Source organism: Phascolarctos cinereus, unplaced genomic scaffold, assembly GCF_003287225.1.
Source record: "Phascolarctos cinereus isolate Bilbo 61053 unplaced genomic scaffold, phaCin_HiC Scaffold_1;HRSCAF=81, whole genome shotgun sequence".
In the NCBI taxonomy this organism is placed as follows: domain Eukaryota; kingdom Metazoa; phylum Chordata; class Mammalia; order Diprotodontia; family Phascolarctidae; genus Phascolarctos; species Phascolarctos cinereus.
In genome coordinates, this window is record NW_027555514.1 from 99,175,133 (window position 1) to 99,190,488 (window position 15,356).

A 15,356-nucleotide genomic window follows, 5' to 3' on the forward strand; every position below is an offset into this window, starting at 1 on the left:
AAGACCAGAAATGTGACTGCAGAGAGCAAAAGATGAAGCTCAGAGAGTATCCCAGGTGTGAAGGACCAGAAAATTGCAGCAGAGAGCAAACCAAACATAGAGAACTAGCAGATGGCCAGTTGTGCACTGTGTATATGCCAGTTGTGCATCTACACAATGCAGGCACCCAACAGAGTCATCCATAGATCAATGATATCATGAAGTCATCCAACTGACATCCTTAGATCTGTATCGGGGTTAAGGGCAGATAGAAACAAGGTTGGAATGAGGATGTAGTAGATTTGAACTATGGACTTATTAGATAGTAAAGAAAATCTCAAAGGGAGTTCTGGGTTCAACTGTGAGTGCTTCTCTCCTCCTTACCTTTTGGGAGGTCTTTAGTCTGTGTTTTATGATTGTCCTATTGTCCCTTAAGACTGACTTGTGATAATGTTCTTCCTGGCTGAAACAATTTATCTCCATAGTTCACAGATGGAAAGAGAATTATTTTCAAATATGATCAATTAGTAGCAAGCTGTTTGAGTAGTATGATACTCCAAGCTTGATGTTCATGGTAATTATCTTTACAATAATAGGAAACTTACCAAATAACTTTACTAGAATTCTACGTTTGTTTTGTTTGAGGTTTCACTTTGGACTAAGCAGAGTCTATGTCCCTGTGTCTCACTGTGTTTGACATATCAAGGGAGCAATACTCTGTGGAACTAAAGAGCTTTTTCTTTTTTTAATAAAAAAAAAATTATGTAGCCAACCAACTCGTTTTACTGCTGAGAATGGGACTCAGGGAGATGAAGTGAATTTCCTGAGGTTGCACAGGTCAGGTGCAGAGCTCAGGCTGGCACCTACAGCTCAAGGCCCCCATTCCAGAATTTCTTTCCCTGTGGAAAGAATAAATTTCTTTCCTTTTGTTGTTGTTTAGTCATTTCAGTCATGCCCAACTCTTTGTGACCCGCCATAGGGTTTTCTTGGCAAAGATACCAGACTGGTTTGCCATTTCCTTCTCCAGATCATTTTACAGATGAGGAATTGAGCAAGTAGGGTTAAATGACTTGCCTAGGGTCACACAGTTAGTAAGTGTCTGAGTGCAGATTTGAGCTCAAGAAGATGAGTCTTCTTGACTTCACGCCCAGCTCCACCTTTGTCGAGATAATATTATTAAAGTGATGTAAAATTAAGCCAAGAATCTCAAGTTAGGTATAAATACTTAAAGGAAATGTTATCTGAAATAGTCTTTTAGGAAGAAGTCCCCAATAACATTTATTTATCCAAACTTTGACTGAATTCAAACTTCACAAAGTGAAAAAGTACGGTTTGGATTCAGTCAAAGGGCCTCGCTTGAGGACCTAGAAGGCCACATGCGGCCTCAAGGCTGCAGGTTCCCCACCCTTGGCTTAGGGTGATTGGAATAAAGCCAGTCAGTTGGGTGATCAGAAATGGTAGCAAAGAATGAATGGCCTTCTAGCTCTCAGTTCCACCAATCTGCTAAGCAGCACTGACTTGTGACTAAGGGGGGTGTAGATTATTGTGGTTTTACCAGATCAGAATCAGCTCTTGAGTGTCCATCTCTATAAAACCCTGTCTCTTCTTCAGATTGCTAAATTTAATGGAACCTTAGCCATACGGCATTGACTTAACAAAGTTAACTCTCCACAGGAACAAGGATAATTATGTTCCATTTGTAGCAACTCAAATAAGAGTATAAATGATATGCAAAAAAAAAATCTAACAAATAGCCATGATCACAATCTCTCCAAGATTCCAGCCCTCAGAGAGTACAGAAATGGCCTTCCCCCAGTAGTTGTAGGAAAGGAAATTTTCTTAGTACCTTTTGGCCACTTTTTCTACCAATGGGCAAAGGAATTAAGACACTGAAACACAGTGCCCCATGCAATATTCTAGGACATGCACAATCAGTTTGCTTCATGTCTTATGACTACTGTTCCTACTTGTGAACAAAGGACTTTAAACCAAGTTCCTATTCAATATATGACTCACACATCCTGATGAAGAATGAGAAACTGGAAGTCAGGACCTCTCACATTTGGGTAAATGGATTTCATGCAAAGTGGAAACTAGATGCTCCTGTGATCCATAACTTTCTCAGTTTTGATTGTCCTGTAGCTGGCAGGAACTTTCTAACTGCTGCTTTCTGAATACAGTTTATTATTAAGCAGGGTTAATATATTTCACAACCATTCCAAATAAGGAAGGCTACTGTTACCGTGGCACACCAGCATCTTTTCCCTTACCTCACAGTAATTTTTGGTGCTGCTGTCCCATCTCAGTACCTCCTGGAGCGTACACCACTTCTCTCAATCTCCCCATTGAGGAGCCCTAGGCACTTTATAGTGGTAGTGGGGGTAGACCACCAAATAGCTGACCAAATAAGGGAGGTGTTAAATGACTGTAAGTGATCAAAATTCTGTATGGATGTTTAGGAAATTAATGTTCATTGGAGGATATCTAGTTTCTAAAAAGCTTTATTGTGAAATTTAATTTACTTTTTAAAGGAGAGATACAGGGTTTCTTTTTTTTTTTTTGGAAAGTGGGGTTAACTAGATCTTTAGTCCATTCTGAATGAATTTTATTCAGGGTTAATTATGATAAATAGTTTGACAAAGCTTAGAAACAACCTTTCTTCAAATATGTTAGTGAGGAATTGAGGTCTTGACTCTAAGCTCTTTAAAGGTAGGTAGATGTTGTATATATTTTCATCACCCAAAATATATTTTTGTAATACATGTTCAATAAAATTTTGAATGATTTGATGAATGATGAATGAATGAATGAGTGATCTCACCATACCATTTCTGTATATGGGTAGTCTCAAGGACAACAATATTGAGAAATAGAATAGATTTGTGCAATAATCATTTTCACTTACTCTAAAACACCTGTTTCAAAGATAGAGATAAACAATGAATGATAATAGTAACCCTACCCACTGGATTGGACATGTGAGTAAAATCCCCCTTACAGTCACCCTATGGAAAACCACTCAACATTATTAGATTATGATGATAAGTGATTTTAACCAGACACCTGCATTGTTCCGCTAATTGTAGAATTAACTGCAATATTTATATTTCACTTGGTAATGTTTTCTTAGACTTCATAACATTTTTGTCATACCTTTTAATATTTTTACTCCATCCCTGTAATGTTTTCTTGTACCTAATAATGTTATTTTTAAGCATTGGAGTGGGAAGAGAGAATACTTATACTAACCTACCACGGATTAGACATGTCAGTTTTCCCAGAGAGACAAGCAGTAGCCTCACCCTTACTAGAGATCTCCAAGCAAAGGTTGGATGGACACTTTTCTTGTCCAGTGCCTAGCACAACACCTGGCACATAGACACTTAATAAATTCTTGTTTATTGATTCAGGTACAGGTTATACCAGATGGCCCCTTCCTACACTGAGGTTCAATGATGTTTTGCTCTGACATGTCCCTCTGCTCTGACCCCATAAATGAAAATCTTCTCCTGTAATACAACTTAAAGGAGTAAATGTAAATGCCAAGAACAGTAACATTAATATCATCTCTCCCTAAAGAATCCGACTTTTAGAAAATTAATTCCCCCATTTGTAGGTTTCAGATTCTATTCTAATTAAGCCTGCCAGCAAAGGACCTGAACACAGTTAAATCATATAATCATAGAATTAAAGTTAGAAGGGGCCCACAGGTCATCTAGTCTAATAGCTACTCAAATCAGAAATTCTCTCTGTAACTACTTCAATAACTGGTTGTCTAGCTACTAATTTTGCACCTTCTTTTTCTGAAGAAAACATCACATTCCATTTTGGGCAGCTCCAACTGCTACGAATATTTTCCTTATGCACAAAATCAGTCTACAAATAATTTCCACCCACTTGTCCTAGTTTGGTCCTCTGGGACATAACAACCCTGCTAACGTTCAAAGAAAATTATCTTGAGTCAACACTGCCTCCCACTCAAACCCCCTCCCCCCATAGTCTTCTTTTCTCTAGGCTAAACATCCCAAGACTATTTTGTCTAATTTTGCTAGAGGCCAGACCTCCTTGACATTTCTGGCCATTTTCCTCACTTATTATGCCACTGCTCTTAGGCCAGCTTCCTCCCATTGGGATCTTGGACTCTATTCCCTCAGTCACCTAGTTTTATAGGTAAGCTTTTGCCTTGTCTTGTCTTGGGCCAGGCCTCCATGACACTTTCTTGTATTTCCTCAATATAGCCTGCTCTCCTCCAGTTCTGAAAATTGAGATTTTGCTTTGTCTTGATAGCCACCCATGATAGCCCCTGTTTTCTAGCAACACTTTATGTTGTTTTTTTCCCCATTAGAATGTAAGCTTCTTGAGGGCAGGAACAATCTTACTTGCCTATATCTTTCTCCACTGCTTAATGCAGAACCTTACACACAGTAAGCACTTAACAAATGTTCTATCTATCTATCCATCCATCTGTCTTTCTATTTATTTACCTATCCATCTATCTTGGCATGTGCTAGAGCCAACTTGAACCAGATTGTAAGAGCTCATTATTAAATTTTCAGTGTGAACATTAACACCTCAAAAATCAGCTAATACTACAAATCCACATTTATTTTTGTTGATTTTCTCTAGACTTTAAGAAATAATGGAAACCATTAATAATGCAGATTAAACTTTAAGCTGTATTGGGCTACATTTCTTTAACCAGAGGACAGTTGTTAAACATTTACCAGTATACTCCTGTGCCTATTGCTCTATCTTTAACTGATCCTTTCATGACTATTTTTTAAATGGAGAGTCTTATGTAAAAGAAAATATAAAGCTTAATTTTGGAGTATAAGCCCAAAATGATAATTACAAGAAAACTCAGAATCAGAAAATTACTTGCTGATAAAAATTAATGCAAAATATAATATGGTTTTCAATCTTCTCATTATCCTGTTCACATTCCTCTGGACCAAAACATGGATTTTTGCATTTGTTTCTTTTACCTGCTATGTAATAGAAGAGGAATTTTTAAGGAAGATGTTCCAAAATTCTTTAAGTGTCCATCTACTGTTTGACACTTGCGGCTACCTGATTCTTTATGTTGTTGAATTATTACAGCCTCTAAGATTAATGAAGTCAATCTTTTCCTAGCTAAAGTAAAGAATTACAATTGAGCACCATGCATTCAAAACCTAAATTTCCTGATGCTAAAGCCAGCACTTTTTCAGCTATGTTGCCTCTCAGTAGATACCTTAACTGGTTCCAAAGAGGAGCGGATGTATCTCCTCCATAGAAGGCCAGTGACTTGAACTGTCATAATTTGTACCCACTTCCCTATTGTTGAGGAGCTCTGGAATTCTAATGTGTATTTGATTATCCAGAGTAGTTTGGGGTTCTGTCTTTTAAAGAAAAGTATAACCTTAAAAAGAACATCTCCATCTTAAAGACTGTATTAGGAATTATCCCAATCCAAACCATCATTTCCTTCTTTTTGAAATATAGGATTTAGTGCTCAAAAGGATATAAGAAATCACCTAGTTCAATACACTTATTTTAGAAAAGGGGAAACTTGGGGCAGCTGGGTGGTGCAGTGGATAGAGCACCAGCTCTGGATTCATGAGGACCTGAATTCAAATCTGGCCTCAGGCACATAACACTTACTAACTGTGTGACCCTGGGCAAGTCACTTAACCCCATCGCCAGTCAAAAAAAGAAAGAGAAAAAAAAGAAAAGGGGAAACTAAGGTTTATAGAATGACATTTATGATCATACAACTGTGTAAGTAGCACAGTCAGAATTTGAACTTAAGTCTGTCAATACAATCCAATAATTAAGTATCAGCTATGGGCAAGACACCATCCTATATTGTAAAGATACAAAAATGAAATGAAAATGTCTAAAACTTCAAAGAGCATATATTCTGCTAGATTATACTTAATGTCTTTTAAGAGAGACAATGTAAAACTATCCTTTTCTATATTGGAGGAATAATAAAGTCATTCAAATGAACATGTGTTAAAATAATCATTTTTAATATGAGTAGCTTACTGTCTATTAAGGTCAGTTAGGTTCCAAGAAAGTAGAGCTGGCTCTAGGGTGGCTGGAGTACCTTCTCTAGGATCAGCTGGGGACAATTTAATCAACTCTTCTTTAGAGTGAGTTTCCCTGGTGAGCTAACAGGGTTCCTACAGCTTTGTACAACCCTTGTTTAACTCACTAAATGTAGTTTATTTCACAGCACTGATAGAAGTTACAGTGTGAGTTTATGCTACTACCTTGGACTTATTCAGCATTCTGTGGCAATATTACAGGAAAAGTACTGGGCAGAGAGGTTCAGTCCTAATGATGAACTAGTTGTATGGTCTTATGTGAGTCATTTAATTTCAAATGAACATCTGCCACCCCCATCTATGTCACAGGGTTTATTGTGAGGATGGATGAGGTAAGAAATTTGGAAACAGTTTGAAAGTCACAAAAATGCTGTATGTATGGGAAGCTGATAAATTGCTAACCTATGGGAAGACAGAGACAGGAGGACAGGTTTAGGGTACTCTAGGGCAATGGAGTAATCATAAATTAAGAAGTATAATATGAGTGATAATTTTCACCCATCCCTCCCTTCCTTCTATCATTCAATTATCCTTCTTCATCAGCTCTATCTCATCTTACCCTTATTTCCCAGCTAGGATTTCTAGCAAAAATGGTTATAGTACTCCATTCATCTGTCAGGAAATATCTCTTTTAATCAAAGTTGGTGAGGTCTGTGATAGTCTTCTAAGGTCTAGGAGCCTTTTATCAATGCCCATGAAATTCTACCCCTAGTTTTTGACTATACACAGCTGACTGGTTTACCCAAAATAATCAACACAGATGTACACTTATAGCCAAGTTCATGGGATCAAAGAATTTGGAACTAAAAGGGAAAAGTTAAGTGATCTGCCTGAAGATACACAGTAAATGGTAGAGCCAGGATTCAAACTCAGGTTCTCTGATTCCAAATCCAGTTCCTTTTCTACTATGCTGCAGTGTCTCCTTCAATTTTGTTGGGGGTGTTGTAAGGTCAATGTTTTATATATATTTTAGGTTTTTTTTGCTTTTGAAGTAGTCACACTGACTTTCCTCTGACTCAATCTATTTTATAACCAAAGCTTCAGAGACATGTGTGACAACTGATGCCTTTGGGACTAGACTGACTTAAGCTGTTTATGCAAATACACACACACACACACACACACACACACACACACACACACACACACACACACCCCTCTACAAGAATGTTTCCTCAGCTATTCTAATCACTTGCTTACCTATAGAAACTAAAAAAAAAAAGTACTTGAAGAAAGCTCCACCTAGTTGTATAAGCTCAAAGTGAATAAATGGTCTTATTCTTCCTCCTCCTCCTCACTAAATTAGATCAGCATGTCTGTTTATTTGACATAAATGAATCCAGTGTATCCATAATGTATATGACTCTGAATAAGCACTCCTTTCTTAATTTTAATAACAAGAATTGTCTTCCCTGGCATTAAACAAATTGACAGTTTTACTGCATTATGCTAGCCCTCCATATAGAATTATTCTGAGTGATTCTTCCAATATTAAAACACTTTGTTTTAAAAGGAAATAAAGGGCGAACATGAAAAATGTGGGCAAGTTAGGTGATAAAATAGGATTTCTTTTCTAGATTGTGCAAAGCATCAGAAGCAAGAGTGTGGTAAACTTGGGGAGTTCTTTCCCTGTGAGTGTGTCTAGCTCTCACTGTCTCTCATCTCCTGTCATTACTTTCTATATCAAAACATGATTAAGAGTTCTTCCAACTCTCAAAAGGAGGAGAGTGATGTAGGTAGTGCTGGCCACATTTGAATCTCGGAGGGGGGATTTATAGATACATCTGTCTCTTTGTGTCACTCATGAGGATGTCAGCTTTGACTTTAATTCATAGAATTGCCCAAGTAGTTTCTGCCAGGCTCCCTTCACTTCCTTATTCCTCACACTGTAAATCAGAGGGTTCAGCATGGGTATTAAAAGGGCATAGAACAGTGAGATCATCTTTTCCTGAAGTATATTGGGGGTTGAGTGGGGCTGAATGTAAGTGAAAATGGTCATCCCATAGCAAAGAGTCACCACTGTCAGGTGGGAGGCACAAGTCTGGAAAGCTTTCTTTCTTCCCTCTGTGGACTGAATCTTCAGAATAGTGGAGATGATCTTGATATAGGACAGCAGAACCAGTAAGAATGGGGTCATGAGCAGGATGATGCTGGAAGCCATAATTGCAGCCTTATTGGAAGATGTGTCCACACAGGCCAATCTGACTACAGCTAAGAGTTCACATGATATGTGGTCAATGACCCGGTTTGTGCACATGGGAAGCTGGAAAGAGATGGCAGTCTGCACGAGAGAATTTAGGGAACCACTGGCCCAGGAGGCAGCCACTAGCCTGGCACACAGGCCCACATGCATAATCGCTGAGTAACGCAAGGGTTTGCAAACTGCTACATAGCGGTCATAGGCCATTGTTGCCAGCAAAACAAATTCAATCCCACCTAGACCCAGAGAGAAAAATAGTTGGGCAGCACAGCTAACATATGGAATTGTTTTATCTTTTTCTAGGAAATGTGCCAACATTTGGGGGACAATGCTGGTAGCATAAGACACATCGACAAGGTTGAGGTTGTGAGGAAGAAGTACATGGGAGTATGCAGCCGAGTGTCCAGCCTGATCAGAATGATGATTAGGATGTTTCCAAATACAGGCAGCAGGTAAATGGACAGGAAAAGGATAAAGAGAAAGACCTGAGTCTTCCAGTCACTAGAGAGACCCAGGAGAACAAACGAACTCACCCATGTCTGATTATCTTTTTCCATTAAATGGTAAAGGACAATCTGCAGGGAGAAGCAGAAATAGGAGAAATTATAGAGCTTGAAAATCAAACCTCAGATTTTCAAAGCAGTGAGTTTTTAATCACACCAGGATCTTTCGTTGAATGTCTGTCAGTTTAGAACAAGTAGCTCAATTGGTTCCAAAAGAATGTGGTTAGAACAAATGGAATAAGTTTGACTCATGAGGTAATGATCCCCTGTCCAAGGGAGTCTTCAAATCATCTGGATGACCATTTTGAAGGGATGTTGCATAACAGATTCCTCACTGTGTAGGGAGATTGATTAGATGATCTCTAAAGCCTCTTCCAAATATAAGATTCTATGATCGTGGGTTTGGTCCCTCTGAACATTAGTTTCATTCTATTTCATGACTATGGATTCAACCTCTTACCCGGAACAGTGGACTTAAACTTGCTCCCTCAGCACCATCACTTCCATCTCTTTTGTCATCTTGTGAATTTTCAATCTCTCCCTTAATACTGACCTTTTTTTTCTACAAATCTTAAAGTGTGCTTGGCCAACTTACAAAACAAACAAACAAACAAACAAAAAAACAACCTTCACTTTAAAGTCATGCCCTCTCTCCTCTCTCCCACCATCAAACTTCAAGAAAGAGTAGTCTAAGTTCACTATTTCCATAACTTCAACAAATATTTACTAAGCCTCTAGTGTATGCAGAAAAATGCATTAGAATTTGTCACTAAAATAAAATTTATGCACCAATTTATGCTTTATGGCATTCCCAGTAAATAGAAGGCAGGTGTAACATTTCCTTCGAGGCACTGGTGAACCATCTTGAAAGGACAGGTAGAGAGAGAAGTTCCTGAAGGGTGGTGATGCTAGACTCACAAGTGCTTTAAATTTTGATTATAAGAAAATATTCTCAATTTCCTAATATGTGAGTCATCTGTCTGTCACACCTCTGTCATTTAAGTTGAGAACACTTTGGTCAATATTACAAAGAAAGTGAGGCCAAATTAGTGTCCAGAAAAGTCATATTTGTTGAATATGGGAGGGAGAAAAAGATGAGCTTATAGTTAAATATCAATAAAAGGGGAAAATATGATCACCACTATGATAAAGAACTGTTTGAGGATATGGTTAAAGGAGCTGTGGGAAAAAGTCCATTCTGTCAAATCTGTATGCAACACTGTCTGTAGATGATGACATACTGCTGGTCTAAAGGCAAGAAGAAGTGTAGCATAGTAGAGCACTGAATTTGGAATCAGGAAGATATATAATAAATGCCTAACAAATACTGTTTGACTGACTCACTGACTCACCTGAGTTCAAATTACATCTCTGATACTAGCTTAATGAACAATTCAGTTATCCTCTCAGAATCTCAGTTTCCTCATCTGTAAAATAATGAAGATAAGACTGGTACTTCCTACTTCATAGGGTTGTTGTAAGAATCAGATGAAATAACCCATGAAAAATGTTTGGTTAACATTGAAGTGCCATACATATATGAATTATTATTTAAAAAATAAAATAGTTATTTTATCTGCATAGTTAATCTTTTTGTGTATCTATTTTTGTATTGAGAAGTTGTGTTGAATTTTTATAACAGCATTAGAGTTGAGTGTTTTTTCCAAATCAGTCTGTAGATGTGACTGTTAATTAGAATTAATTATATAATGCTAAAATCATAGAATTTGGAGTTGTAAGAAACCTTGGAGATCATTGAGACCAACCTCTTTATTTTACATATTGGGTAACTGTTTAGAAAAATGTCTAGCTAAGTCATATTTGTTGAATATGGGATGGAGAAAAAGAACTTATGGTTAAATGCCATATAAAAGGGGAAAATACAGTAATTATTACAACAAAAAGGTATTTGAGGATAAGACATAAAGGAGCTGTGAGAAAAAGGTCATTTTGTCATATCTTGTCAATACTTGCCTATTATTCCATAGGCAGTATCAAGGGAGTGATTTGTATTAAGGTCATACAACCCCAAATACAATATTTTCTCTACTGTGACTCCATTCCTGCTTATTTAATCTGCTTGCTTACTTCTTCTTAGAAAACTATAACAAATGAAAGTTAGTCCATAGGAAGATAGAAGAAATAAACTCTCCTTGCTCATGACTGATTCCAATGCAGGGTGGCAGGTGACAAATGGATTAATAGTCAGACCTTGGTTCAAAAATTGACTCTGACACTTACTACCTGAATGATCATAATAATGGTCTCTATGAGTTTCAGTTCAGTTAAACCAGATTATCTCTACATTACCTTCTAGCTCAAAATCCTATGATCATAAGAAAATCAGAGGAAATTCAGTAACACCACCACCATTTTATCTTTCATTTCTGGAGTAAACAATGAGCAAAACTGGCAGTCAGAAGGCAATTCTGTCATTGTAAAAAATGTGCGTCTGCACACTAGACATTTAATTGTAAATCTCTCTGTATAATATTTTCTTCAGCTTTGGACAATTTTCATGACTGTTTTTACCTTGGCACCATTTTTTTTTCAGCATAGCCCCTCAATTTCTCTTTCATATAATCAAAATTGAATGACCGAAAAAACTATATCTTCTTCAAATCTTTACACACCTATATAGCTCCTTGTGGATAAACAGATCTTTAAATACTAGTACCTTAAGAAAATACTTCAGAAAGTGCTCTATTATCTTTAGTAAATTAGAAAAGAAACATATGCACAGCAGAGAGGAGAGGAATTTTGTCTTCTGTGCCCCCTTCTAAATACAATGTATGGGCTATTTGGATGGTATGAATATTTGGATAATACTCTTTTGACCCTTACTTTCTCCTACAAGAAAAGACTGCTCATTTATTCTCAAACTCTCCATCATTGTTAGTCTCACCATACATGATGATCCTTTTTTTTCACAGTTATCCTCTATCTTGGAATAAAACTTTTCTTTACCTGGTTTTCCTCCTCAGGCTAGCAATTTGTTCTTCCATTTCACTGACAAAATTGTCAAAAGAATGCTCCTTGTGTTCATTTCCTTTTCACTAATTCTCTCCTTATTCCCCTGTAACTGATTCTATTTTTGTGTTGAAGTTCTCCTAATCATAAATCCCTTTGATCAATTTTCATTCTTCTTGCCTTCTTCCTGAAATATGACACTGTTGAACACAACTGCTCTTATCACTGTCCTTGACAATTCACTTTCCTTACTCTCCTTCTTCATTAACTATTCTTTCTTGGTCTTATTAACTGACTAATTTTTTCCCCTCAGTTCTTAACCATGAGTACTGACCATATTTCTATCCTCAGTTGTGTCTGCTTTTTTGTCCTATACATTCTTTCTTGTAGAATTCTCTTAATGCCAAAACTCATAAAGTATTTGTATGTGTATACCTCTCAGATCTAGCCATATATGCTTTAATCATATATCTCCAAATGTCCATTGGATATCGTTCTACTTGAATTTACTATCATCACTTTAAATGCAATAAATTTAAATTCATCATCCCTTCCCAAAAGAAAAAGCTCTACCTCCTGACTATCTTGAATTTAAATAAATGAATTAAACTGAACACCATAGTTTTTAATCACATACCAATGTTCTCCCATTAATTCAGGACTCAGACCTTGGAACCATATTTTATTTTTTTCCTTTCACTCTTTACTAGTTTCTATATCCAACCAATCTTCAAGCCATGCATTTGGAACTAGTAGAAACTTTAAAGTAGAAACTTCATTTTATAGATTACCAAACTGAGTGTGGAAATTGCCTTTGCCAGAGGACAAAAAACAAATCCTTATTCTTATTCTGGTAATAGTGTCACTTTGAAGCCTTGATAGCATACATACAAGTAGTCACTGAAAATTGATTCTGCCTGCTTTATTCTAGATCAAGTTAAATGTAACTAACCAAAAAGCTACCAATAGGACTATAAATATGGCATTGAGATTTTGGAAAACTTCTACAAATGTTTTGCCTCAACTCCTTAGTAAGCTTTTACATGGCAATGGTTGTGTTGGAGCCTGTATATTTATAGCCATGTACATATAACAATCATATATAATATTTTTACAGTATTTCAATGTTTTAGAAGCACTTTACATATATTAACTCATTTTAGTCTCAAAACAATTTTGGGAGGTAAGTACTTGTAATCTACATTTGACAGTTTCAGAAATTGATTTAGCCAGAGATTAAGTGACTTGCCCAGGATCACAGAGCTAGTAAATGTGCAAGGTAGATTCAAATTCAGTCTTCCTGAATCAAAGTCCAGCGCTCAATGCACTATGCCATTTTCTTCATTTTACCTCAAGGGGGCCAGAGAGATGAAATGACATTTCTCAAAATTGTATGGACAGCAAAACTGACATTCAAACCCAAATCTTCTGACCTTAAAGGGTTTTTTTAGACTCAATTACTCTATATGCTATTTGATCTCTCTGTAGTCAGACAAGGTAAGTCTAAATTATTTTAGCATAGTGATGGCACACAGTAGGCTTTTAAATATTTGAATGAAAATAAGAGCATATCATATTTCATAAAGACCTTCTTCATAACCTCTCTTATTGCTGTCTTCTCTATCCCAGGTGAACACATTTTCCTTTTGTCCTTCTGTCGTCCTCTCCCAAGCCAGCAATATTGATTTGCCTGTACCAATTCTTGCATTTAATTCCATCATATAATTTTCCTAATATTATTCCAACCAATGCTTTCTTCTACCTGACTCTTTCTTTTGCATTCTTATTGTTTAAGCAAAGAAACACAAACTACCCTTGCTCAAAATTACACAATAGGAGAATACATCCCTGTGGTCCATCTCCTTCAACATAAACACCATAAGAACAGACATCTTTTCTCCTGTAAGACAATGATAATTGGCTTAAATAGAGATAAAGTTAAGAGTCACTTAGATGGCATGAGTTGAAAGGTACCAGGAAAGTCCTCCACCCAACAATATATCCTACTGTCCATCACTGACAAGCATCATTCTAAGATCTGTGATTGATCTTTGTGGGTTAAGTGCTACCTTCTCTTTGCAGTTCTCATTCTAAATGTTTTCAAAGAACTCCTGGGGAGACTATTTGAAATTTAAGTATTGAATTAAAGCATGATATTTCAGTGACTTTTTAAGCTATACAACATACTTTCTTTACAACAACTCTTTGAACTAGTATAAATATTGTTCACCTCATTTTACAGATCAGGAAACTGAGGTTCTGGGCAAATAAGCATTTCCAAAGATCACAAAAAAGCAAATTTCTGAGGTAGGATTCCAACTTATGTTTCCTGACTCCAAGTCCACTGTTCTGTTTATGTTAGATGCCAGGCCAGGGTACACAAATCCTTTGTATGAATGAATTCATCATATAATTTTCTTTTCTATGACAGGAGATTTATCATGCAAATATAAGATAACCTTGGTGAATTTGGGGTAGGCAGGGAAAGAGGCCCTGACAGTGGTGAAAAAGGCATCAGTTAGAGATGGAAAGGGGAGAGTGACTAAAGAAAGTATCTCTATCAACATTTTTTAGGTCTATAAGTCAGTGTTGAATGAGAAGCATTCCTTCCAAAAAATAACCACATTAATATCCATCCATAATCAGAATAATAAAAATTTTTAAAAATACAAGCACTGAGCCCTTCTTCTCTTTTCTTCATGGTCCTAACAAAGAAGTATTTCATGCTCCAAAAGCATTCCTTCCTTAGACCTTAACTCCCCTTATGCCTCCATCAAAATTTCTCAGTGACCTAATATTGGCTAGCTGCCAGAAAGGAAAGTGATTGGGCAAACTGAATTTCACTAAAGGTGTAAATAAGTGCTATTGAGTAATATCCTTCCCTGAAGTGTTTGTATTTTAGATAACATGTTTGGCAGAGGTAAAACTTAATTCAGAGGAAATCAATCTATAATCATAGATTTTTAGGAGTCAGTGCTACCTCAGTGAAGGTGATTTTTGATCAGTACATGGGATTATCACCAATTTCAAATATCCAGGGTGTTGATATTGAAAAAAATCTGGAAGTTTGGTGTCACATAACAACACTACCAATAATGAAATGATCAAACATTTATATAGCATTTTGAAGTTTACAAAGACCTTCACATAAATTAACTCTTTGGATCCTCAATCCTGGGAGTGAGGACTATAATACCTAATTTAATTAAAGGTGAGGAAACTGAGGCTCTGTACAACTAAGTGACTTGACTACATAGACTAGTAGTTCCCAACAAAATGGTTGCTATCATCTAGTTAAATTTGCAGTGGAAATGGGTCATACTTTGAGCAGAGTAATGACTCTGTTGTTATATTCTACCCCCTATAGCTCAGGGGAATTCCCAGTAAAGAAGTCAGTATAGATTTTGCTACCTACACTTCCACTAGTCATCAGTGTCCCCTCTCATAATCTTCCATCTGAAATTGATGTGCTCAGAACTATACTACCATATTTCTCCTCCTGTGTTAGTGATTAAAACACTTAGGATAAATCAAAAGCATCTAGCACAATGATGACTATGTTGGGCACTTAAGAAATATTTGTTGACTTAAATTTGATAGGCTCTCCAATGT

At 36.7% G+C, this 15,356-nt stretch overlaps 1 pseudogene; it reads right to left on the minus strand.

Moving 5' to 3' along the window:
• Positions 1-7,872: 7,872 nt before the first annotated feature.
• On the minus strand, positions 7,873-8,828 carry LOC110216344 (olfactory receptor-like protein OLF3; annotated as a pseudogene).
• Between the last annotated feature and the right edge of the window lie 6,528 nt (positions 8,829-15,356).